This window comes from Orbicella franksi, unplaced genomic scaffold (genome assembly GCF_964199315.1).
Source record: "Orbicella franksi unplaced genomic scaffold, jaOrbFran1.1 SCAFFOLD_625, whole genome shotgun sequence".
Taxonomy (NCBI): Eukaryota; Metazoa; Cnidaria; class Anthozoa; order Scleractinia; family Merulinidae; genus Orbicella; species Orbicella franksi.
The window spans coordinates 15,001-16,989 of record NW_027670893.1 but is presented as its reverse complement, the minus strand read 5'-3'; the positions used below and the strand labels follow the sequence as shown (position 1 = coordinate 16,989).

The window sequence follows — 1,989 nt, the reverse complement described above, 5'->3', positions numbered from 1 at the left end:
ATGGTTAGAACTAGGACGGTATCTGATCGTCTTCGATCCTCTAACTTTCGTTCTTGATTAATGAAAACATTCTTGGCAATTGCTTTCGCAGTAGTTCGTCTTTCGTAAATCCAAGAATTTCACCTCTGACAACGAAATACGAATGCCCCCAACTGTCTCTCTTAATCATTACTTCAGTTCCAGAAACCAACAAAATAGAACCAAAGTCCTATTCCATTATTCCATGCTTATGTATTCAAGCGCTGGCTTGCTTTGAACACTCTAATTTTTTTCAAAGTAAACGTCGCAGATCCTATGCACACTCAGTTAAGAGCACACACAGTCTTTGCGAGGAAGAACAGCGCGGCCAGTAACATACCTTGCGGCAGACCGGCCGAGCCATCCCGAAATCCAACTACGAGCTTTTTAACTGCAACAACTTTAATATACGCTATTGGAGCTGGAATTACCGCGGCTGCTGGCACCAGACTTGCCCTCCAATGGATCCTCGTTAAAGGATTTAAGTTGTACTCATTCCAATTACAAGACTTGGAAAAGCCCTGTATTGTTATTTCTTGTCACTACCTCCCTGAGTCAGGATTGGGTAATTTGCGCGCCTGCTGCCTTCCTTGGATGTGGTAGCCGTTTCTCAGGCTCCCTCTCCGGAATCGAACCCTAATTCTCCGTCACCCGTTGCAACCATGGTAAGCCACTACCTTACCATCGACAGTTGATAGGGCAGAAATTTGAATGAAACATCGCCAGCTCAAGGCCGTGCGATTCGATCAGTTACTATGAATCACCAAAGAACCGGGCAGAACCCGCATTGGTTTTTAATCTAATAAATACATCCCTTCCAGAAGTCGGGACTTTTCGCATGTATTAGCTCTAGAATTACTACGGTTATCCAAGTAGTAATGGTACAATCAAAATAAACGATAACTGATTTAATGAGCCATTCGCAGTTTCACAGTACAAGTGCTTATACTTAGACATGCATGGCTTAATCTTTGAGACAAGCATATGACTACTGGCAGGATCAACCAGGTAGCTATCCCTCAGGGAACCCGGCGGGAACCCTTTTGCGTCTGCTTCCTTTGAAAGGAGGCTGGCATTCCACCGTCAAGCTGCACTGGGAATCCTCCCGGCCATGGAAGACGCACGAGGCGTTCGACCCTGTCCGAGGGAAACCCGTTCTCTCTTTGCCACGTCTTTCCACTGCTTCACCCTAGTAAGCTTCCGGCATACCAGTGAGACAGCCAAGTCCACGGAATGCCGACAAGATACATTGGGGAAGAATGATTCTTCCGAATCTAAGCCGCTATTCTTGGCCAAAGGCCATCAGGTACAACATCCATCCGTTCTCTCGTTGTCCACACCGAGACAACTTGGCTACAAGTTCAGTCATTTCATGCTACCGACCGAGCAAGTTTAGTCGACTTTGCTCCTTTTTCCTCCAAATACCCTCCTTTCGTACCCGAGAACACATTACCGAGCAGGGCTTACTGTTACGGACCGATACAGCTCAATTGCTCTTTCGGTCTTTCCCGATGCCTGCCCTACATTATAACCCGAAACCGTCTATTCCCCCAACCAAGTTTAGACACTTAGAAAAATTTCGAAAATTTCGATTTTTCAAAACTGCTCCAAAGCGCTCCCCATGGCATTCCAAACATGCGTCACCATGTCAGAGTTACGAAAACGAAGAGATTTCCACGAAGATGACCGATGATTGCCGAAATTTTCTGACGAAAACCCGAAGCTCAAAGACCACACCCTAAAGAGCGCAAAATTGGGATTTTACACTTTTTCAAAACTTTTTGCAGGAAACTATTGGCCAGCTCGAGTCACGTGCAGGCGCTAAGTTTGGCGCTGTCACATCATCGTTAAGGGGGTGTTCTACACTATCTTAAAACTGGGCGTCGGTCCCCCTATTCTATAAGCACCCTTAAGGTTTTCACCATTTTCAAAACTTTTTGCGGGAAACGATTGGCCAGCTCGAATTGCGTG

The 1,989-nt window shown here is 46.0% G+C and overlaps 1 pseudogene; it reads right to left on the bottom strand.

Annotated features, from left to right (window-relative positions):
- LOC145475863 (small subunit ribosomal RNA) lies at window positions 1-1,029 on the bottom strand (annotated as a pseudogene; the record flags this gene model as incomplete).
- Between the last annotated feature and the right edge of the window lie 960 nt (window positions 1,030-1,989).